The sequence below is a fragment of the Equus quagga genome, chromosome 9 (assembly GCF_021613505.1).
Source record: "Equus quagga isolate Etosha38 chromosome 9, UCLA_HA_Equagga_1.0, whole genome shotgun sequence".
NCBI lineage: Eukaryota > Metazoa > Chordata > Mammalia > Perissodactyla > Equidae > Equus > Equus quagga.
In genome coordinates, this window is record NC_060275.1 from 26,806,532 (window position 1) to 26,830,049 (window position 23,518).

The window sequence follows — 23,518 nt, forward strand, 5'->3', positions numbered from 1 at the left end:
TCTGAGAAGGGAGGCTGCGGAGGGAGGATGCAAGCGCACCCCACTGGCGTGCGAGGGGCCCTTAGCAGTGCACCCAAGGGCACCGCACCAGAACCCGGTCTCCTGATCAGGGCTTCCTCTTGGAGGAAGAATCTGAAACAGCAGCATCCCCAGCTCTGCAGAGGCCTCCACACTGGCAGACGGGCAGGGAGGATAGGAGGAGGGCACCCGGGGAGGGTTCTGGGAGGGCCAGCCCCTGCTTTACCCCTGGACGCCCCTGTTGTCCAGGTCTGCCCTGCCCTTCTGGCCCCCGAGGCCCACAGGAGCGTCCACTGGGCTCCCGGCACCGACCTCCCACCTGATACCTTGGCGCTGAGCACAGGCTGCCTCCTGACATGCCCTCAGCCTCCCCAGTGCTGTTACCCAACTCCTGTCCTGCTCTTCAATTTTTTATGGGTTTTTATCTTGTCTGGACAAAACCGCACGGTCCTTGAGGCCCTGCTCCATCCTATACCTCTCAGCACCCCAAACCCAGGACAACAGCCTGGCCTACGGCTCCCCAGCCCTCCCACACCCACCCAACACACTCCTCCCGAGAGTGGGCCTCCCCAGCTCTCCCGCCCACTGCTGCTGGGCCTCGCAGTGCCATCCCAGTCCCCTCCCAGTGCCATCCCAGTCCCTTCCCAGCTCTTAGGACGTTAAAGCCGAGGTTGTGGGGGGAGGACTTGTCTAATCCCCCCTCCCCGCCAGTCACCAAGGTTACCTGGTCCCAGAACCAGGACTCCAATCTCACCCCACCACACCTAAGAGCCTCCTCAAGGCAATTCACTCCAACCAACGGGTACTAAGTGCCTGCTGTATGCGGTGTCCTACAGGTGCCAGAGGGCGTGGAAGTCACAGGTGAAGCCCCGCAGAGGAGACAAACATACCAAAGCCGTCACAGTCCTCAGGGTCACTGGCCAGCAAGCCACATCCCTGGCTGGAGTCAGGTGACTTCCTCACGGCCCCAGGTCCTAAGACAAGGTAACATACCGGTTATGGGTTCTGACTCTGGGTTCCAGTGCTGGCTAAACCACTTCTAGCCCTGTGACCTTGGGCAGCCTGTTTCCTCATCTTTAAAGTACACCGATGATGAAAGTGCCACCTCATAACGTCTAGTGAGGATTAAGGAGAATGCACGAGAAAACATACAACATAGCCAGGTATACAGCAAGCACTCAATTATTGGCCGTGATTGGCATTTGACATCACAACTGCCCCCTGCTATGCCCTCCTCTGTCTTCTGCAATCTCTCCTACCTCTGCCTCTCCAAATTGCACCCTCTCCCTCTGGGCCTGGCTCCAGGGACACCTCCCCCATGAAGCCTTCCTGGGCTATGGGGCCACCACTGGTCACTGCTGCTTCTGAACTCCAGTTCTCCAGAGACCCCACCACTCTCTAATATCTCCCTACTCTGAACTGCCTGTGCCCTGCTTGGGCCTCAGTCTGCCCCTCTCTTGTACTCCAGTTCCTGGGTTAACCTCAGCTCTGCCAACGTGCATGGACTCACGGGGACCCATTCTCTCTCCTGCATGAGCCCTCGGGGGTAGACAGGGTGGGGTCACACTACTGGCCTTCAAAACCTTCTGCTTTGATGGACAAAGAGTGCACACTAACTCAGAGCATGCTGGGAAAGGAGAGAGTGTCCTGCTCTGAACCCGGCAGTGCACCTGTGAGAACACCTCTGGTTGAGGCCAGAAAGCTCCTTCAAGCTGGGTGGCCCCAGCACCCCAGGCCTTCCTTCTCAGGTGACGCTATCTCTCTCGGGGTAACCAGGGTCCCCAGCCAGCTCTCTCTCCCGGAAACAGCTTTCTGAGCCAGAGCCGAGCTGGAGCAGTGACAGTACTACAGAGTTTTCAAGAGCCCGACGGGGGTCTCAGAAGCCCAGACAGGTGCCACACAGCCTGGCCCTGGGCGGGGCTGTGATCCTGCAGGCCTGTCCCACAGCTGGGCAGGCAGAGCCGGCTCTCTTCAAGAATAGCCTCCCTACCCCACTCCCCTCCTCATCCTTAAGGACAGCTCAGACCCACCTCCAGGACACCCCCCGGCCACTCCAGCTCACAGGGACCCCGCCCCCCAGAACACCCGCAGCAGCTGCTCACTGGGCCTTCAGCCTCTGCCCCCTGCCACCTTGATGACTAACTCTTCCTGCACAGGAGTACGACCACAAAGCAGAGGTTGCAAAGGTCTGCTTGGGCCACATCTAGAGCATGGTATGCTATGTTTGGTCTGTTTGGTATTTTAAAAATATTTGAGCCAACATTTATAAATCAGATTTCACATAAAAATCCACATTTCTGATTTTCTTGAAACACTGGGAGAGCTAGCAGCCTGGCCCACCTCCCAACACTGCAACCATCAGCTAGAGCTGAGCGGTGCTGACCCCTTCAGATATGGCTTGCAATCTCCAGTCCGCCACAGACCCCAACACTCCCTAATGTCTCCCCACTGCCCACAGCTGTCACTCTCGCATGGATCACCTGTCTGGCCCTTTGAGTCATCCGAGTTGGAGACCACACCCCCTGCAAGAAAGTAATTGTAGGTGGTCCATGACTACAAAAATGAGGGGTGTCCCTTAAGAACCTGGAAATCAAGAACAAGGACTGTCCCCTGGCAGTTACAATGTGAAATCCATACATGACAGTTCAAAATAGAAATATGCAAAGTCATTGCCAAGAGGGAGAAGGAAAGGTTTCCAGACCAGCAGGATTCAACCCCAACCTGGCAGCAGAAGCCACAGAGCTATCATAGGAAGATTGTGTCACTTGGAAGGGACTGGAAGGAAAGAAAACAGCCAACCACAGAAAGCAGAGCACCCCAAGCTCCATCCAGGGGAAGGGGTGCCTCTCCTGGGTGTCTCGAGGGAGGCCCCAGGTAAACGCACAGGGCTGTCCCCCTGCTCCCCTTAATACCCCACCCCACCCCAGCTCAGCCCTGAAGTGGTCCGAGGGGCTGCCTCCTCCCCCAGCTACGTCATGAGCTCTTAGAGGCTGAGGATGTGTCTGCTCCTTCCCTTGTCCCCTGGGAGCCAGACCTGGGCCCACTGTCGACATTCAGTTACTCACTGAGTATTTGCGGATGGATTCCCAGACATGAGAAAACGGTCAACAGGTGACTGATGCTCTGTCTCCCTGGTGTTAGCAGACAGACAGGAGCTGGCTGCTGACGGGCAGAGATGGGTGGCACATTAGCAGTGGAACCAGCTCATACAGCTGGGCTGGGGGCAGCCTCTCTTTGGCGGAGTGGCGTGCATGTACCACACACAATGCTTGAGGCCTGAGCACAGCAACTCCAGGAATCTTGAACATGGTCCAGTGCCCAGGGCCCTCACAGCTCTCCCTGAATTCTCTACGAACCGCAGGGAGATAAGGAACTGAGCAGCCAGAGTCCAGGAGTGTAAAACCACAGAAAACAGAAGGCCGGACCTCTGATTCCTGGAGTGGCCTCGAGGCCCAGGGCCACACACCCATGGCTGCCTCTGCTTTTGCTTGGAGGACCCCAGGAGGGTTACTCCTGCTTGGGGACAGCTGCTCTTTCACCTTCACTGAAGCAGGAAAGCAAATCAACAATATTGTATTCACCAGAGACCGCTGGTTTCCAAACTATTTTCTTCTGATATTTATTTTTCAAATGAAATTCTAAATGGCTCCCCTGATATACAAAAGATAGTAATGACTTGTATTTATTATGAGCCAAACTCTGTGCTAAATGCTTGTCATATATTAATTTAATTCTCAAGATAATTGTATAAATGTAGGCACTATTTTTATCCCCATTGTACAGATTAGGAAACTGAGGCAGACAGCAGGTGCCCAAGGTCATCTGGGTAGTAAGGTGCTGAGTCAGGATTTGAATCCAGACAGAGTGGCTCCAAGATATGGCTTCTCCGATTGGACAGAAGTGAGGTGCCCAGAGCTCCACTCACTCAATGTTCCCATCCTTTGCCCAACAGCCTCCATAAGCAGCTGTCCCCAGGGTCACTCCTGAAGTGGGCCCTGGAACCTGCTCCAGATGGAGGCTTCGTGCCTTTCACAGGGTAACAGAGAGCTGCCATCAGACATGAACCATCCGGGTGGTCAGAAGGTATCTGTGCTGGCCTGAGAGGGGCTCTGGGCCTCATGTCCCCAGGCTCTGCCCCACCCAACACCATGCCGCCAGTTGCCTCTCAACCCTGTGTGTGAGTAAGGCATGGCATGCATCACCACCTCCCTTTTACAGACGGGGACCCTGGAGCAATGTGCCTGTGGCCTCCGGACAGGGGAAGGACTGTAACCCAGGCATTCTGACTCCAGCCCTGGGTGTTTCCCAGGATCAGCAACAAACGAGGGTCCCACTGTCTTGTGGCATGAGCCAGTGGATCACGGAGCATTCCCACCAGGTTCTACTGAGATGGAGCAGAAGCCCTGAGGGATGAAGGCGAATGGGACCGGATGAAATAGATGAAAGTTCCACATGCTGCAAAGACTTCTTCTGGAGAGAGGGTGTGGGAAAGCCAAGCTCTGCAGACCACAAACATCAGCTGGCTACATCTTTTACCCTGTAGAACACGGAGCCCCAACTACGGAGGTCTCCGGCAATGGATGGCTGGGCCAGAGATGAGAGCTGTTGGTCAAGGCCATGTTGGACACTCAGGTGTGGTGGTCCTCCTGGGGTTGGTTTCCCCAAGTGTTTCTCTCTGGCACATGGTGAGGTCAAGCAACTAGGGAAACAGGCAACCAGAAAATCTGAGCTCCAGATCACTTCCGCTGGGAACCCACAGCAGGACACATTCTTGTGGACAGGGATCATTTTGTCTTTCCATCATCATTCTTCCAGGGCCTGGCACAAAGTAGGATTCCACAGAAGATGGATGGAAGGACCACGAGCTCGCTGCGGGGAGACTGTGGAGTTGCCCACCTTGGGCCTCTGTGATCTAGGCTAGTTTGGGGCAGCTGCAGCAAGGATTCCAAGATGCAGCCAGACGCCTTGCAGAGAGAAGAGCGAATCAGTCTGGTGGCAGGTCCTGGAGGGCTGTTCTTGCTGGTCCATCACAGTCCTTTGGCTCTATTTCCCATCATCCTTGTGGTTAATTTCACCCGCTGGGGTGTGGTAGCAGCAGATAACCTGCTTACCGGAACACAGCAGGAGCAGGCTACAGCCAGTAGCTCCACAGGGAGCAGGCTGAGTGGTTAACTGGCAGATAATTAACTGAGAATTTCCCCACAGCCCTCTGCAAACTCTGCTGAGACAGGAGAAGGAGGATATATAAAGCCAGAAAGGGGCCTCCATAGTCTCAATAGTCACTGGATTTCACCCCAGAATCCTGGGAGCTTAGAAGTAGAAAGGACCTTAGAAATCATTGAGTCAAGCGCTGGTGAGAATGGAGAAATCGGAACCCTCATACACTGATGGTGGGAATGCAAACTGGTGCAGCTGCTTTGGAAAACGGGCTGGTAGTTCCTCGAACAATTAAAGACAGGGTTAATATATGACCCAACTACTCAATTCCTAGGTATACACCCAAGAGAAATGAAAATGTATGGCCATGCAAAAACTTGCACATGAATGTTTATAGTAGCATCATTAATAACAGCCACAACATGGAAACAACTTAAATGTCTGCCAATGGATGGATGGATAAACAAAATGTGATATATCCATGCAAAGGAATATTATTTAGTCATAAAAAGGAACAAAGTACTGATACATGCTACAACATGGATGAACCTGAAAAACGTTGTGCTAAATGAAAATCACAAAAGACCACATATTATATGATTCCATTAATATGAAATGTCAGAATATGGAAATCTATAGACAGGAAGTAGATTGGTGGGCGCTTAGGGTGAGGGTGGGGGACAGGATAGTTGGGCAGGGGGCAATAGCTAAAGGGTATGGGGTTTCTTTTTGAGGTGATGGTGTTCTAAAATTGACTGTGGTTATCTTTATCTGTGATTATACTGAAAATCATTTAACTGTACACTTTAAAAAGGTGAACGGTATGGTATGTAAATTATATCTCAATAAAGCTGTTTAAAAAATTAGTGTATCTACACAAGCTGGCCCCAGGACAATTGCCTTGAGTTGGACTCTCTGGCTGAGTAGCTTAAAGACCTCTCCAGAGAAAACTGTAGTTGTGAGAATCAACTAAGACTATAAATAAATCAACATAAAGCCTGAAAAACAGAGTCTAGGTTCCCACTGAATGTGCGAGAAATATCTGCAGCTTCCCTAGACCGGATTCTGCTGCCTCACCAAAGATGGAGATGCATCTCCTGGTGCAGCTCCATCCATCCATCCACCCATCCACCCATCCATCCATTTATCCACCCATTCATTCATCCATTCATCCATCCATTCATTTAAAAAGCACTTACTCAAGCTTGGTGTTAGGTGCTAGGGACACAACAAGAAAGGCAGGAAAGTAACCAGACAACTGATATCATGAGTCAAGTGCCGTGGGGCCCAGAGGAGCAGCACCAATACATGAGGGGAACACTTAAAACGCCATTTCTATTAGCTTGCCCTAACTGACAGAAAAATGCAAATATAACTGTTAGCTGTTAAAACCAGGAAAAAGCTTAGAAAGCAAGTCATCAGTTGTAAGACCCCCATTATTTTATGAGCCACAAAGGAAAGAAAAAATGCTGCCAATTAAACTATGACATAATGCTTCAATGACGGTCCTGCATGCAGACAAATGGGTCACATGAGTCTCCTGTGACTTTGAGGTCGTTTCATCACTTCTGAGGGATCTGGGGATTTCTCCTGCCTTTTGTGGTGCTGCTTAGCATGCGTGAAACTGGCAATTCTTGTATGAGATTGCGGCCCCTCCCCCAACAGTGACTTTGCTTTTCTAACATTCAATCGATGCCCCACTGCTGTTTCCATGCCTTTCCGAGTACACAGTCACTTTTGGTGTCAATAATCAATCACAGTGAGATCTTTTGAAGACATTTTGAATGACAATTACTCTTAACACGTGGAAAAAACAATGCACCTAATTCAACTGAGGTCGTGACATCTGCTCTGGCTGCCTGCCAGCGATAGTAAGATGCACTCTGATTTCAGAGATATTAGCATGTGAAAAAAATCCCCATGCCTCTTAGAAGCAATGAAATGGGCAAGCCAATCCCTCATATTATAGATGAGGAAACACAAGCACGGAGCTGTCACATGACAACACCCCAAATCACAGAGCCAGGATGACAACCCTCGTCAACTGAGATCTGTGCCAATGTGTTTTCTTTCTATTCCCTCAGGCTACCTCCAGGAGGCTGCCCTCGCTAAGCTTATCTTCCATTTTCTTGCTTAAAAAAAAACCAAAATAGTCTTTTAGAGCGTACATCACAGTAGGATAAACATATCTGTCAGACAGTCTTAGTCCAACAAGCCCCATGAAGATGGGTAATGAAAATCCTCATTCCAATACCACCTAAGGGACCATTAGTTTATAGCTGCGACGAGACTGCATTTCCACTCCCCACAGGTTGGTCCCCAGCCTGCCATTAGACAATATTGTGCCATGTTTGCAAATGAGGCTGGCCAGGTGTGTTCTTGGAGTTACACACCATCTCTAGCGGCAGGGCCCCCAGAGACACAGCCTCCTCCCCATCAGATCACCCACAGGAGAAACGCCCTTGCCGAGCCCGACGTTAGAAACCATTGTGTCTGCTGCACGCAGACAGAATACCCAGAGTTCAGGAGACTGCAAATTGATTCTCCATATCTAAGCACGCTGCTCACCTCCCAGCAGCGTGGGTGTCTTCCATGGCACTGGATCACAATGGGGAAAAACAGATTTTTCTTTTGTGAGGCTGGCACTGCTCAGCTGGCTCCCTGACGCTGACACAGGTTAACAGGGTCAGGTCCTCTTTGCTTCAACAAAACTTTTTTTTTCTTTTCCTCTAGTTGGATAAAGAATAGGCCGAAAGCCTTCGAGGTGAGGGTAGATCCAGTTAAAGTGAGTTGTGATCCGCTTCCCGGCACGTACGGCCGAAGCCTGAAAGGGCTGAAACGGGCAAGCCACCGCAGACACGTGCCTGTCCGCCATGTGCGAGAACAGCGGCAGTGGAAACACCTCATCCATGGGGCTGAGTATGCAAAGGGGGCGTTTCTCAGATTTCAGCAAGAGTCACAGTCTCTCCAGGGGCACACCAGTGTAAAATGTAACTAATATGAGACCCTGCACTGACACTGATGGAGCGGGAGGCCACGCAGAGCCGGTCAAGAAATACGGGGGGAAAAAGGGAAGAGCTAGTTATGCTGCAAAAGACAATGAAGAATTTGTCCACTTCACCCAGCTCTACCCAAGGGAGAAAAAAATATCCAACACACCAGTCTGACTTGTGACACCAAGAGCTGGAGACAGTGAGTGTCAGAGCTCAAAGGCATATCCCTTCATGGCACCCAGTGCCCTTCATTCTGGCTCCACCCTTGACTCTAGGCACAACAAACCCCGGTCACCTCCCCAGTGTGTGCCAGGCACCGTGCTAGACCCTGGGTACCAGGTGAAGGAGACGCAGCCTCTGCCCACAGGACCCTCCCAGGGTGGCAGGGCGGAGACGGTGCATGGTAGGAATTCCTATCAGGAGCCATAAAGACACGGGGACAAGGGCACACATGGGAGTGAGTACAGAGTAACTGGCGAGGACAAACACAGCCTCTACTACATGACCTCCAGGAAGGGACTGACCTCTCCGAGCCTCAGTCTCCCCAGCTTCAAAACAGATAAAAATCCCTACTTCACCGGGCAGTGGAGAGGAGAATAGAAAAATACGTAAAATTAGCACAGTCCAAGGGAAACGGCAGGCAATCAATATATGATGCGTGCACGTGAAGTGCTTATCTCAAAGTCAAATATGCTCTAGCGCTTCAATAAATAATGGCCATTAACAATAATTTGTCTGGGAAAGAGGGTCACGGAGCACTTTCCTTGACTGACCTGGGAGGAGGAGCAGGCAGTCTGCCCAGTGGGGGAGGGGAGAGGCCCCAAGGGCAGGGGCTGCGTCGCTGAGCCACACCAAGCCAGTGTGCTGCCCCTGAGGCCGTGACCTCCTCCAGGCAGGGGCCATGCCACTGTCACCTCTTCTGACACCCACAGCAGCAAGCCCAGGTGGCTGGGACGCACCTCGACTTGCTGGATCAAACAGCTCCCAAACTCTCATTCCACCCCGCCAGGCAGAAGGGGCCGAGAAGTAAGGCATTGGGCCCCTGCCCCTGTGCTCGGCCTGGGAGGCAGAGACAGGAAGCCAGCTCTCCTTCCCAGGCCCGCAGGCCACATGACCACCAGGCCGGCCCCCAAGGGGCACATCAACTCAACTAAGGTAAATCTCACAGTAGGACAGGGACATGCAGAGTGGGACCCTGCAGAGAGGCCATCCCAGCCCAGGAGCATCCCTCCCACCCCCGCTCCACATGGCTGCGGGAACTGCCATGTGCGGGCCCAGAGGGTGGCTGCAGGTCAGCACCTATGACCCTGACAGCAGCCAGGGCCACCAGAGGCTGAATGAAAGCAAGGTCCCTCTTACTTTCATCCTCATTCTCGGTGCTGAGCTACAAGGATGACGAGCATGGGTGTTAAATGAGATTATCCATCCAAAGTGCCCAGACCCTGGAGCTGTCACAGGCGAGACACTAACTAGCAGGTGGTGGAACCTGAGCCTCGGCAGCAGGTGTGTGTTGTCAGCACAGCCCCTCGGGGAGCCCTGGCATTGCACACTCATCCACAGCACCCTTGTTTCTTCCCACACCAGTCCTAGCTCCCTGACCCCTCAGTAGCAGCCGATAGTGCCAGCGCACATCTGTTGTGTGCCTGAGGGGGCCAGACACCATTCTAAGCACACTTCATGCTATATTGCATTCAGGGCTCACAACCCCAAGGACGCTATTACTGCCTCCATTTGACAGCGAGGAAACCGAGGCACAGAGTGTTGTCAGACACGTGCTTGGTAACCTGGCAACCTGTCCTGTTCTCACCTCACATACTCTACATACCAGTCACTTTGTGGGTACCACGGGCTGGAAAGCTTTGGGGGACACTGGGCTGGCTCAGGAAACCCCCTGACAGGCTGAGTGAGGAGGGGCGTGGCACCCTCAGTTAGGGCTCTCAGAGCTCCCACCATGCATCATATCTGGGGGTCTTATCCATCTACCCAGGACACGGGCACTGCCTTGCCTCCCGCTAACGTGACACCTAGGACTGGGCACCAAAACGTCATCACACTCAGCAGCAGAAAGCGGTTCCGTTACGGCCATCTCTCCGATGGATTATTCGGCCCTTGGGAATTATTTAAGGACTGCAATAACCTGGGAATGTTCATGTTACCATGTTATGTGGAAAAAACCATAATGTTTTCTATATTAGGATCTCAACTATATGTCAATACACAGAAAAAGGACTGTAAACAACAAATATCCTAAAACATCTCTCAGCGACAAAATAAGGACTACTTTTTCTGCATTTTCCTCTTTTTTAAAAAAATGAGCTTTTGGGGGCCGGCCCAGTGGCGTAGTGGTTAAGTTCGTATGCTCCGCTTCAGTGGCCTGGGGTTTGCAGATTTGGATCCTGGGTGTGGATCTAGCACTGCTTGTCAAACCACACTGTGGCGGCATCCCACATGAAATAGAGGAACATAGGCATAGACGTTAGCTCAGCTACAATCTTCCTCAAGCAAAAAGAGGGAGATTGGCAACAGATGTTAGCTCAGGGCCAATCCTACTCACCAAAAAAAAAAAAAAAAAAAGCACACTTTTGGCATTTTTATAAGCAAGAAAAAAAACAAACTTCAGTTTAAGAGAAAAAAAAGGTTGGCTGTTGGTCACCTGTCTGTTGATCACCTGACTAGAACGCTGCCTTTGAGGGGCCTCTGTCTTCCTAGACACCATGGCTGGTCTCACAGAGGGCACACCCACGCTGGGAGGCACCTGCCACACCCCAGGCCAGCAGGGCCATCTGCTCACACCCCTCCTACAGGGATGAAGCCTCATTTGCAAGGCCTTTCCGCATCCATGAGTTGACTGGCACAGAGGTAATTTTAGACTCTGGCCATGCACTAGGGCCCCTGCTGGGTGGACAGCATCCGTCGCTGTGTGCATCATGGCTTAATCTAGAGTCTGCTAACCTCGTGTAGAGCCAGAGGCAGAAACTGGGAGTACCACTTGGGTTGCCCCCCATCCCAGGAGGAAGGCTGGGGGTTGGAGGTGGGGACCAAAAAAATAATCCCCACAAAGTACTTTTCAACTCATGCTGAACGCCTCAATATATTCAATAAATGCTGTTGTCATTCTTGGTGCTACCATCCTCGTTCTGGCTCTGGATGCGGCTATAGAATTTTCTCTCCATGTACCACAAGGGGAAGTACAGGAGCCCGCATGCCGACACTGCAATGCCACTTCATCATCTCACACACTGCCCGGGAGCGGATTCTCCTGCTGGCAAAATACCGAAGAGAAATACGTTCCCAAGTTCTGATTTTATAAACTCGTAAGTGCACAGTGAGGCACGCACTATGACCTCCTTCCCGGCTCCACCGGCAGGCGCCTGCCCCTGGGCTCTCCCATCTAAGTCTGGGCGTGGTGCAGAGGGCGCACGGGCTTCAGGCATTTCTGAGCATCCTCTGACGGTGCCACCTCAGCCCCACCGCTGAGAGGTGCCCGCCACACCTTCCCTCCCCGCTAATGACACCACACTTCTAACGTCCTTCACGCCGAGGCCTCTGAAACCTCCTTAAATATGAATGAGGCTCCGCTGGATGGTTTTGACTGTTCTCTTGTGACTTTAAGGCAACCAAGGTGTGGGGGTGCATGTGGTTGCCAGTAGGAGAAATCTGGAACTCTGGTGAGACCCAGGACCTCCCCTAATTCCTCAGGAACCTCAGCTGGGCTTCCCTTACCTGCCTAGGCTACTCCCCACCTCATGCCTGCCCATTTAAGAGCCTGGAGCTTGGAGCTTGGTGCATGCCCACTGGAGGTCTAAGGAATTCGGCTGCAAGGTCTAGGAGCCAGAGGATGGACTGGAAAAGCTGAAGAGGCAATGGAACAGAGGGTGCCAGAGGCCCCAACGTGGGCCCTGCTGTAGGTAGAGGTCTGTCTGTTGCAGTGGCTGCTGGGTATCCTCTCTTGAAAGAGCCTAAGTTCTCAGGCTGGAGAAAAGAGAACACCCCAGAAGGCTCTCCTTTAGACCACAGGGATGGATCTGCATGCCAGCACACAGGCTGCTTCCTTGACCTGGTCCTGTCCAGACAACTCCTATCCAGCCCTCAAGACCCAGCCTGCATGCCCCTTCTCATGACTGGTTTTCTGGTGAGTTATCTGTTGAAGGATCACTTATCCACTCACACGTCTGTTTCCTCTTGGATGTTGTGGGTCCCTCATGACTTTTTCTTCCCCCTTTCCAGTTGCCTCATGGAGAGTAGATGAGCAGGAAATAATGTTCACTGAATGAGGGAGGGAGCCAAGGAAATCAGCCAGTCAACTTTACACTTCTTCATTCAATGCTTCATCCTACATGGCGCTTGCATGCCATCCTTCAGTGCATGACCCTTATTCCAGCCACATCGCTGCCCCAGGAGACCAGGAACCAGAAGCAGGGCCCACACAATGCAGTAGAGGCTGAGAACCTGGCTTTACCACTTTCAAGTGGTGGAGCCATGAGAGCGGCAGACACTTCTGGGTGAATCTGTAACATCTACTCTCTCCTTCCTTACTAACAAAACCCTATAACATTTGGGGAGATGATGTGCCTGGATAAAAACTACATTTCCCAGCCTCCCTTGCAGACAGTAATAGCCAATGAGATTCAAAAGGAAGTTATTGGGTGGGAAACTTTAAAGGGACTGACTGAGCAGGCACATGCCTTTTGCCCTTCCCACTTCCTCCTTCTTGCCTGGAATGTGGACATGGTGCCTGGAGCTCTAGCAGCTCTCTTGGACCACGAGACAACTTTGAGGATAGTAGATACCCATGAAGCATGGCAAGGCAGAAAGACAGAAAAAGCCTGAGCTCCTAATGACCACAGAGCCGCCACACCAGTCCTGGGCTGCTTGTCTCCAGGTTTCTTTCATGTGAGACAAGAATTAATCTCTGGGTTGTTTAAACCATTGTCCTTTGGGTTTTCTGTTATATGCTGCTGTGGTAAGCAGCTTTCTAAGATGGCCCCCAATGACCCCTGCCTCCTACTTTCCCTGACCTCGTGTAATCCTTTCTCTTGAGTAAGGCTGGACCTAGCGACTTCTAACAAACAGAATACGGTAAAAATGATAAGATGTCACTTCTGTGATCAGGTTTCAAAAGACTGTGACTTCCATCTTGCTGACGCTCTATTGCCTTCTCTGCTTGCACACTTTGATGAAGCATGCTGCCATGACGGAGAGGCCCACGTGGCAAGGAGCTGCAGGTGGCCTCTGACCAACAGCCAGCGAGGAGCTGAGGCCTCAGCCAAGCGCCCATGAGGAACTGCACGCCGTCAACAACCACACGAGTGAGCTCAGAAGCAGATCCTCCTGCGGTTGACCACAGTCCCAGCCCACACCTTTTCTGCAGCCTCTGGAGAGACCCTGGAAGCAGAGGGTCCGGCTAGGCCAAGCCCAGACTCCTGACCAGCACAAAGCGAGAGATGATAAGCGTGTGTTCTTTGGGGATATAACGTGTTATGCAGCTGCTGATGCTAATCCTAATGAAAGCCTGAGCAAGACCCTCCTCTCCTTTGGCTTCAGTCCCCTCCTCAGTAAAAGGAAGATTGAACTGGGTGATCTCAAAGGTGCCTGCCAACTTTAAAATCCTAGAATCCTGTGACTTATTCAAGGTCATGCCACAGGAGACCCAGGGCTCCTGACTTCCATCTCTGGAGTCTGTTCCCTCACGACTGCTCAGTGCTATTTCTTTTGCTCATTGTGACTTGATGCTTCGAGACAGAAAAGAGAAGCAGGCTGCCAGCATACTCTTCCCTGTGCCTGGCACTCGAGGCCCTGCGCCTCTCGCTGCAGACTCCCCACCTCTTGGCAGACGGCAGGCCTCAGGGCCCAGCAAATTGTGCAGCCACTCTTGCTGTCCGTCAAGACTCCTCCTCGACCGGGGCCTCCTGATGAGAAATCGAGCTGGCTGGGCTAACACACAGTCAAGTTTAGCTGACCACAGGGAGCCAACAGCTCGGCTAAGCCAGTGGTTTTCTAGCTTGGCTCACTGCTTATGCCATTTGTTATGGGTTGAATTGTGTTTCCCCAAAGTTCATCCGTGGAAGTCCTAACCCCAGTACCTCAGAATGTGTGACCTTATTTGGAAATAGGGTCATTGCAGATAAAATGAGTTAAGAGGAAGTCATCCTGGAGTAAGGTGGGCCCTTAATCCAATATGCCTTGTGTCCTTATAAAAAGGGGAAATTTGTGCACACACACCACACACCCAGGGAGAACGCCAAACGAAGATGAGGCAGGGCGATACATCTACCAGCCAAGAAATGCCAGATTGCCAGCAAACCACCAGAAGCTAGGGGGCAGCATGGATGTTTTCTCCCTTGTGGCCCCCCAGGGATCAACCCTGCTGGCACCCGATCTTGGACTTCCAGCCTCCAGAACTGTGAGGCAACAGATTTCTGTGGCCTAAGCCACTCAATTTGTGTTACTGTGTTACAGCAGTCCTAGCAAACTAAGACAGCATGTGTGCATAATGCACCTGCACACACACACACACACACACACACACACACACTCACTCTGGTATCACATTTTGTGTATTACAAAAACATACCCCACAATGGAAATTAAAAGATGAAAAAGACACAGAAATGGATATATAATAATGTACACCTGAAATTACACGATGTTATAAGCCAATATGACCTCAATAAAATAATTTTTTTTAAAAAGATGAAGCATAAATATAAATAGGCGTTCTGACATTTTCTTCAGGGGGGCACGTATACACTTTGGGGACCACTAGTTTCGGCGGCAAAGTTGGCACTACCCATCAAAATATCTGTCCTCTGGAGCCCCACAGCACTTGCACTCCTGAGTCCATAATTCCGATCTCGCTCCTCAGCTCTCTCATTGTTCTCCTGCTGAACCTGATGGGCAGCTCTGGCAGGGTTTGGGTGTGGGGTGGTTCTGCATCCAGGAGGGCCTGGCCGCACCCTGCTCAGGGCCTGCTGTGGCCTGAAGGAGGGCGCCAGGTGAGAAGCAGACCCTTGGGAGCATAGCCTTCATTCCCTGGATGGTTCCCATCTTCTCCATCCGTCAAAAAATAAACCCCTGTGGGGAGTGTGGATGGAGCCAACTTCAGGGCGGGGGCAGGGCGATGCCTGTCTGTTGTGGGTGGGAGGATTTCTGGCCCCTTGCCCTTTGCCAGCAAGGTCACAGGCGTGCACATGGCGTTTCCAGGTGAGGAAGGAAGGGGCAGCCTGGCATGGAGGGAGGGAGGGGTGGAGAGTGGCAGCCAGAGAACGTGTGAGCTCATTCCAGAAATCCCCGTCTGGCCTTGCTCAGCTGCCCAGCTTCCACGTGCAGCTGCCATAAATGCCAGCCCCATAAACAGTGGGAGCTGCGGCCTCTGCCGGCCCCTCCCCAGCAGCTAGGCCAGCTGACAGACCCCAAAGACCCCGGTCGTGGCTGTGAGGAGTGCAGGCCACACACCCCCAACAGCTGTGGAAACCTGAGAAAGCAGGACCCACTACGTAATTTGTGGGATCCAGTGCAAAATGAAAATTCTGGGCCTTTTGATTAAAACAAGAATTTCAAAATAGGGACAGCAGAGGATTTACCAAGTATTAACCCTTCTGAGTGTAGGGCCTTGTGCACCTGCAAGGGGTACACACCCATGAAGCTGGGCCATGACCAAGGTGTCCCTCCCAGCCCACCCTCATAAGACGGTAGTTCTGGGGCTGGCCTGGTGGCATAGCGGTTAAGTTCAGCGTGTTCCACTTCAGCGACCTGGGTTTGCGGTTCAGATCCCTGGCGTGGACCTAGCACCATTCATCAAGCCACGCTGTGGCGTCGACCCATATACAAAATAGAGGAAGACTGGCACAGATATTAGCTCAGGGCGACTCTTCCTCCCCAAAATAAAAGAGGGTAGTCTGGACTGTAGCCACGATGCTCCACGACACCACACAGCTGCCAAATAAACTCTGTCCCTCTCCACCACACATTTCAGGAGCAGAGAGGTGGGGCCAGGCGGAGGGGAGGCTCATTTGGTACAGGAGAGGTAAACATTCCCCTCTTTGGTGTATGTCATCCGGTTGATGGAAGAGCTCCCCTAAATACTTTTTCAGAAGCTTCTATCATATGGTATGAATGGCAGACACTCAGAAAGAACAATCTGAATGAGTTCCCACTGCCAACAGCCTGGTCCCGGCCCCACATGGGGCAAAGGCACGCTCTAGTCTTGGTTTGGTCACCAGGGTCAGTCCCCCGTGTGTGTAGGCCTCCTTGTCTCCACCCATAGATGAGCACAACATCTTTTCTTTCTCCTTTATCTTTTTAAACCTCCTAGGGTCGTTAAGAACATAAATATCAGGTCTAAAATACAAAAGAACTCCAAAGACATATCATTAATACCAAAATATGACAAAAATAAAGATAACTTTGCTTTGATTCAGCCGAGTCCTTTGACACGTGCTACAAACTTGCCCTTTTTTTGCAAAGTCCCCTCCGCAGAATCCCAGAGCAGGTGCTGAAATCCCACTGTCCGTGTCAGTACCCTAACGAAGGGGTTTCCTGTGCACTTCTGCCAATTACAACTGACCTAGGCAATCCTTCCTGGTACCTCCTCCTGAATTCTGAGGGATAACACGCGCCCACCAGACACACGGTGCCACCGTCTTTCTGGCCACTGAGGAGTCCCAGGGTGGGAGGGATGGGAGAAAACTTTATAGGGCTCATTAAAAAGATGTGCTGGCTCATCTGGAGGCAGGACGCGGGCTCCGGGCACCGTGGAGTCGGCCAGCCTGGCTGGACCCACCCTGTTTCCGGACCTCCTACCTCCCAGTTGCCCACCATTCCCTGCTCCCTCAGCAGCCAGCCCCTCCAGAATGAGAAGAGGCCCCCAAAGTTTTGCAGCAACTCCCTTTGTTCCTCTCTCCCTGGGGCCCCAGGAGCCAAACGCGGCCTGTGAACAGCAGGCTTGGCTTCTGCTCGGCTGATGAGAGCGATTAGTACCAGCCACTCCCTGCTAATTGCTGTCCTCAGCAGTGCCAGGCCCTCCCGTCCACTCCTTCCGGAACCCTCTGCCGGCACACAGCCTCCGACTGTCAACAGCAACAAAAGTTGCATGTCATGGGAATGACAGAGTCCAGGGCTCTGAGGCAGGCTCACGCCAGTTATTAATCCATTCACCGAACCGTTGAGACCCACAGCTTCTCCGCTGAGTCTGGGCCACGGCCTCTGCTCCTCGCCCCGTTCGGAGGAAAGCCAGGGAGAGCTATTTCAAAACCAGTCCTGGGAGTAAGCTGCCTCTCAAGTGGAGAGCTTTACGATAATTCATTCACTGGCATCTAGGCAAATTGGGGCAAGGGAGAGAACCACTCCTGAAACCCAGATATTGCTGGGGTGTTTCAGTGGAAAGAACACAGCACCAGAAATTTAAAGAACTGGGTGGGTCCCTTTCCTGCTCTACTATCAATTTCTGCATCTGTGAAGTAGGGTTAAGAGGACTGGCCCTGCCCACCCTCCCGGGGTTGCTGTGTGGACTAAGTAAGGCAACGACTATCATAATAATAACTATGTGAGTGGCTATTAAGGCCTAAGCCTTTAAATGCACTCTCTCTCATCCTCCCTCGAGGATCTTACAGATGGATCCCATCTTAGAGACAAGGAAACTGAGGCCCAGAAAGGTCCAGACACAGAGGCCACACAGCACATTAGGGCATGTGGACATTGGGCTATGGGGACTGCTGTCATGGTGCCAAGCTCTCCCGGATGCTGAAACTGTCCCCACCCAAGTGTCCTGCTCTGAGATTCAGGCCAGGCTGTTCTGTGCCTGCAGGCAGCCATGGCCTGGAGCAGCGGACACCACACCCACAGCCCGCTGGGACCCATGAGGTGGCTTAGTGGGAGGACCATGCCCTGGAAAGGTGAGGGTAATTAGAGAGGCCATCGGACTGGCTCCTGAGCAGGTCTGGACTATAGAGCATGGGATGGATCACCAGTCCATAGACAAGGGAGACACAGGTAGGCACCTGACAGGAGCTGAGATGCTCTGTGAGCACGAGGAGAGAGCTGGCCCCAGAGCTTCCTCCATTTCTGAGGTTTGTCTATTTCCATCCATAGGCACCTTACAACATGCCCCAGAATGCTGTGTCTATCTGACTTCAAGTCTGACTCTGTGACAATTGTCTGAGTGCCCCTGGGAGAGGATTAACATTCGTACTACAGTGTAAATGACTGACACAAGCAGGTTTCAATGAGGGGGTAAGGAGTGGCAGAGGCCCATGGGACCTGGAGAGTGGCCCAGAAAGGGAGCCAATAAGACATCTGAAATAGACATGCATCTTTTCCCGATCTGGGCACTGCCAGGGATGTTGGTCATTCTCTTTGCAGCCTCTGGTAAAGCTGGTGCTTGGAGGGACCCCCACTCTGATGACAGCATGGCCTCCTGGCAGCATGGTTCCAGGGAAGGGCCAAGGACGTGGAGTCCAGAAACCCAAATCTAGTGGCTCTGCCATTAATTAACCATGTGACCTTGGGCAAGTCACCTCTCTGGGTCAGCCCGGTCTCCACGTCTATAGAAAAGGGGCATTAGACTATTTCATCTCAGAGGCCCTTTCCAGTTCTAATCCTTCTAATTCTGAGATGTCCGCTTCCCTCAGTGTCCCTTTCCTCGGGCCTCCTGGTCAATGCAGAGGCAGGAAAAGGGGCCAGCCCGGCACAGATGGACTGCCACTTTTGTCCCCAGCTGTGCTGCACAGCAGGCCACGGCTGCTCTGGCTCGGGGCCGGGGCTCCACCCTTTCTGGCATCCTCTGTGGCCTCAGAGAAGCAGCTGGAACTGGATTCCACACTAAATATGGAGCCCGAGCCCCAGGCTTCTCCCCACCTGCAGGCCGAGGGCCCAAACCTCTGCGGCCCTCGAGAGTCATGCTGCCCGCCCTCCAGCCCACCCGAAATGCTGACTCAGAGACGCTGCACATGGGGAGAGGGCAGACAAAGGTCAGGAGGGCCAGAGCAACAATGAACTTCCAGAGCAATCAAAAAAACCGCAGCATAAGGCACTGGCCTGTAAAGGAAAACAGGAGCAAGCCTGCTGGTTTAAATAACGCAGAAGAATGTGAAGCAGCTAAGTCCTGGGGCGTGCGCAAGTTTATTCCCCAGAGCGGAACAACAACAAAAAGTTAAGAAATAAAAATGATGCCCCCATGAGGGGTTTCTCCCTTCCCCAGGCTGAAATCATAATCATCTCTTAAAAGACGGCCCATCCCACCTTAGTCCTCCATCCCTCACACACACAGAGAAGAACGCCACTACTAGCAAACTGCTTATGACAAGTACAGTCTGACAAGTGGGGTAGGGAGAGTCTCCAATGTAAAACACTAGGCAGAATTTTACTTTAGGGGGACCCAGCATGAGCCACATCTCACACCCCTCTCCAGCACCACAGAAATGAGTGACGCCCACCACACTGTGGTGGGTTGAACTGTGTCCCCTAAAAAGACATGGCGGAGTCCTAAATCCCACACCTGTGAATGTGACCCTCTTTGGAAATAGGGTCTTTGCAGATGTAATCAAGTTAGGATGAGGTCATACTGGTGCAGCATGGGCCCTAAAGCCAATGACTGGTGTGCTTGTAAAAAGAGAGAAATTCAGAGACAGAGACACAGGGAGAGGGCCATGGGAAGATGGAGGTGGAGACTGGAATGATGTGTCACCAGCCAAGGAATGCCAAGGATTATCGACTACCACCAGGAGATAGAAGAGACAGGAAGGATCCTGCCTAGAGACTTCAGAGGGAGCATGGCTGACACCTTGATTTTGGACTTCCAGCCTCCAGAACTGTGAGAGAATAGATCTGTGTTGTTCTAAACTCCCCAGTTTATGATGAAGTCTTACAATGGCCCTAGGGAACTACCACATACCTACGAGAGGACCCACCACAAACCCCGAGCTGTGTGACCCTGAACATGCCCCTTCTCTGGGCCATGGTTTGTCTTTTCTGTAAAATGTAAAGAGTTGGGCCAGACAGCCTCTTTCGGCTGTGACAGCCAACCCCAGGACCATTGATCGGCTAAGCCTCTGGAGGATGATAGGAGGTGGTGATGGGAGGGGGATAAACACGGGGAAGGATGGGGAGGTCTCCCACTGCCCACCCTGTGCTGGAGGTGGGACAGAAACAGTCAGAGGGGAATGGCCTATCTTTGAAGCATAGGTCAAGTTCATCTTTGCAAGCTTGCATCCTACCCCACCCTGGGATGCGGGTGCAGTAAAGAGATAAAGCAAAGATTCCTGTGGAGATTCATTCACAGGACAGAGGTTTTCCTTGTTTTAGATTTGCGGCAAAGTAATAAAGGAAGATTGGGAAGGAGAGAGACCAGAGGCAGAACGAGCCGTGGAGACAGTATTGGAAGAGGCCAGACCAGAGCAGACGTGGGCTTGTGCCAAGACGGAAGGAAGGGGACAGACGAAGACAAGAAGATGCAGCGAGAGCTGTGCCGGTGACAGGACAGGTCAGTGAGCAGGTTTGTGGGGAGGGGCAAGGAGAGTACAGGACATGCCAGGAGGGAGGGAGGACAAAGGAGAGGCAGAATGCGAGTCCCAGCTTTGGGCATGGGGGACTAGTTAGGTGATAAGAAGGCGAACCACAGCAGTGTGGACAAGGATCCTGAACTGGATTTAGGAGGTGCCTGAGGTCAAGGTGTCCAGGAGGCAGTCAGTCGGGTGGGAACTGACTGGGATCAGAGGACAAGCCTGTCGTGGAGAATAGACGTGACAGTCAATGGTACTCAGGTGACAGCCAGGGCCACCTGAGGGGGCGAGAGGGCCCAGGAGGGAGGCTAGTGGAGAAGAGCCTGGGAGGAGGACCCCAGGAAACCCCACGTTTGGCAGGCCACAGAGAACAAGTCCCTGTGGGAAGATGTGGTGAGCAGGAAGGGATGGAGGAGCAGAGGAAGGTGGTCATGGGGGCCAGAGGCAGTGACGGCTAGGGGTGATGGGGGGGCCTGGCTGAGAGAGGCCACCAGGAGAGCAAGCGAAATAACAGAGCAAAGGCAGAATGGCTGTGGAGGTGGCACACAGGAAAGTCCTTGAGAGTTCAGGCTCAGGCCACTGCTCCCCAAAAGGCAAGGACATTCTTGAAGACTTGCTCACTTCTGAGCTCCCCAAGGAGACACGGAGGAGGGAAAGAAGGAAGAGATGGCAAGACCCAAGATAAGCACAGCTTCCCATGGTCACACGCATCCATGCCTTCTCATCAGCGACTTCACAGACCCCGAGGATGCCCTTCAGTCATAGGTCAGGTGGAAATTTGGCGAAATATAAAAATATAGGTACTGGATTTTGAAACGTTTTTGCTTTTATATAACCCAGATGCTAAAGAAAAAATAAAGCTACACTGTCTTAAATATGTCATGACCTTTTTGTGAAAAAAAAAGAGAAATATGGCTAGAACTTGGACTCACAAACATGAGAGCTGAGAACAACGTAGAAGTTTATCTAGTTGCAGCCTCTCGTTTTACTGGTGAAACAGTGGGGCCCGGATAAGCTGGCTGGCTCGCCCAAAGTCACGTCATCAATTAGTAACAAAGGCAGGACTGCAGCCCACGCCTCCCCCCACCAGGCCTCTGTCGCTGCAGCACGCTGCACCCAAGCCCAGTGGAGGCTAACCCCATTCAGATTCCATTCAAAACGCCGTGATGCCCATGTTAGCAGTTTGAGAGGTTCGATTATTACAAAAACTGTACCATCCAGTGGCTTGGAGTTTTTAACACTATTTTCAAAACCGGCTTGATTCGGTTTTTTTAACAGTCAGAGCAGTTGCACAGAGTGGTGCCTGCTGTGTGGGTTGTACGGCTGTGCTCTGAACAGGGGTGCCCGGCTGAGGGACCCAGAATGCACTGAAACCCTCGTGTGTGCCACTCCCCAGGCCCCACCCTTAGGCACATAGCTGTGCCTGCCAGGGACAAGGGCATCTCTCCCAACTCCCAAAGGCCACTGGGGAGATGGGCCAGCAGTGGCCTGGTACCACTTTGAAATTAATTTAATTTGTTCCAAGCTTCCAAGCCTAGATAGGGATAAATACTTTTTTAAACTGAAAACCAAGGCCTTAGCCTATAAATTAAGACCTCTAACTAAAGTGAAAGAAAAAAAAGAACTATGTCCATAGAAAAATGGGCAAAGAGCATGAACAGTAAATTTCCAAAGAAAGAAATATAAACAGCCTATAAAGTCCTGAAAAATCTTCGAGTTCATCAGTAATCAAAGAAATGCAAAGGAAAATGAGATATGGTTTTATACCCACCAATTTGGAAGACTGGAAAGGAACGCTGGTACCCAGTGTTGGGAAACAGGTGTTCTCACACTCTGCTAACGAGGGGGAAAATGTGAGCAATCTCCAGGGCAATTTGGCACAAGTATTAAAAAAAAAAAAATCCTTAAATGTATGCATAACCCAGGAATCAAGAAAATCAATCAAGAAAATAACCAAGGATGTCTTTGACCATTCACCTCCAAGTATGTCTCTAGGAAAAATCAGAGCAGAGGCTGCAACCCACAAGCCAGGCATCCTCCTTCAGCGTGGGCAACACCACAACGCTCACAAATGAGAGTTACCCAAAGGGAGAAACATTTGCAGGTTGTTACTGTTTTTCCTAACTCAGCAAAAAGCCTCCTGAAGTTGAGGCAGGAAAAGAAAGCATGAGAAAACACCCTGTGAAACAGAAAGGGAGCATCACGGAGCAGTAGGCGTTCTCAGTGGCTGGGTCATCTGCTCCAATGTTCTGAGTTGATTCCGTCCCTGGGAAGCGTCAATGCCCCTTAGCAAAGCCCCAGGGAGCCTCTCAAGGATGGAGTCCATTGCATCTGTTGCATACTCCTCCCCTCCAAGGAAGAGGATGAAAAGGCCACAGGTGCCTGTCCACAGCTTCATGTCTTAGAAGTGTGGACCCTTCAAAGCGAGCCTTTAAGGGTGGGGTGCCCTTAGTGCTGGCCTCCTTCCCAGCAGGTTACCCCCGGGGATGCAGGTGGTGCGGGTGTCCAGGCTGTGCTTCTAGGCCCCACTGCAACCTCACAGAAAGCTGTGGGGTCCTGTGGCGGGCTCCAGCAATGCCACACTCTGGCACTCCAGGAACTCTCCCAAGGCTGGGCCTGGCCAGGAGCAAGACTGCATTACCCTGGGGGCAAGGGCTGGCGTTGAGAGAGGCCCAGGCCAACCTGGAGCTTTCTTTAAAGATAATTGTTTATCTTCAACATCCAAATGATTTTTGTTCTGCTCTCTATGCATCCCTTTATTTCAACAATAAGACAGATTTTCCTGTGCAGTCTTCAAATGTTGAGGGCAGTCCAAATGGATGCACCACTTTGATCCTGCAGCTTGGCCTGACT

The 23,518-nt window shown here is 51.9% G+C and overlaps 1 protein-coding gene across 9 annotated transcripts in view; it reads right to left on the reverse strand.

The window, feature by feature from the left end:
• The window catches only part of CTIF (cap binding complex dependent translation initiation factor), a 289,871-nt gene that overhangs the window by 228,926 nt on the left and 37,427 nt on the right, over nt 1–23,518 (reverse strand). Inside the window, exon 3 of one of the 9 annotated variants that reach the window (XM_046671002.1) lies at nt 909–992. The exons of the other annotated variants lie outside the window; for them this stretch is intronic. The gene's annotated coding sequence lies outside the window, so the exon portion shown is untranslated. The remainder of the gene's footprint in view (nt 1–908; nt 993–23,518) is intronic. 9 annotated transcript variants of the gene reach the window in all.